Here is a 1,165-nt window from a genome sequence, read left to right on the forward strand (position 1 = left end):
AGGCCCCCTGCCTGTTTTTGCCTAGGGCCCCAAATTTCCTATATCCGCCCCTGCTCGAGGTACTGGGGTAACAGAACTACTGGATTCCATGAAACAGAAAAAAAAAATAGATTACAAATTATGTTCACCACTTAGGGTTATAAGTTTTATAGCTTTAGAGTTGGTGCATATTTTTAAGGAGTCCAAAAAACAGCTTACATGAGCTCTAAAAACAGTGAGGTTGGGTTTGTTTTTAGCAAATTTACAAACATGAATGTGGAACTTGGCTAACAGAATAAGAACATTTATATTATATTCTTTCACAGACATACTGAACTTGGAATTACCAAACAGAACCTGTTTAACATTCAGCAAGATAAGTATATTGCATTTCCCATTAACAAAAATTTTGAAGTCACTCCAAAAACCTTGCTAAAAGAGCATTCCCAAAAAAGGTGAGTTAATGTTTCTTGATCGAAGTGACAGAAGGAACAAAGTGGATCAATATTTGGAATATATTTGTTTTCAGTACTGAATAAACAGGATAATACCTGTGTAACATTTTAAGGGACACTTCCTGTATTTTATTAGAAACAAAAAATTTTCTTGGCAATAACCATGTTTGTTCCCAATTGATATCTGAAAATAGATTGTTCCAAAAAAAGGTTGAGGCAGGTTTGCTAACAGTATTCCTCTGGATTATTTCTCTTATATGTTTATTTCCAGTTTTAATACTAAGGAATGGATCTGAATTCCCAATAAATAATTCTGGAAATCTGGGATGCAGGACCTGGGCGAAATTTCAAACCTGCAGGAATAGCATCAAAAACAACAGCAAATTCTTTTTATATTCACCAAGAAATTCATCATAATTAAACAGTTGACCATCTCTATTAAACAATTGTTTTACAAATTGGATATTTTTATCCACCCATTTCTGAAGAAATAGGGATTTATACTTGAAACAAATATTTTGGTTATTCCAAATATGACAGTTATGAGAGGAAAAGTTGTGTTTATAAACCAAAGTCCAGGATAAAAAGATTTGTTTATGGAAGCAGGACAAACTAACAGGAAGTTTTTCTATTTTGTAGTTACATCTTAGTAAAGCTATCTCTATAGTTCTGCTGCTATAGGCTTAGACTGCTGGAGGACATAGGGACCCCTTTTTCATCATTCTGCTTCA

Source organism: Cyprinodon variegatus, unplaced genomic scaffold (genome assembly GCF_000732505.1).
Source record: "Cyprinodon variegatus isolate N-32 unplaced genomic scaffold, C_variegatus-1.0 Scaffold164, whole genome shotgun sequence".
NCBI lineage: Eukaryota > Metazoa > Chordata > Actinopteri > Cyprinodontiformes > Cyprinodontidae > Cyprinodon > Cyprinodon variegatus.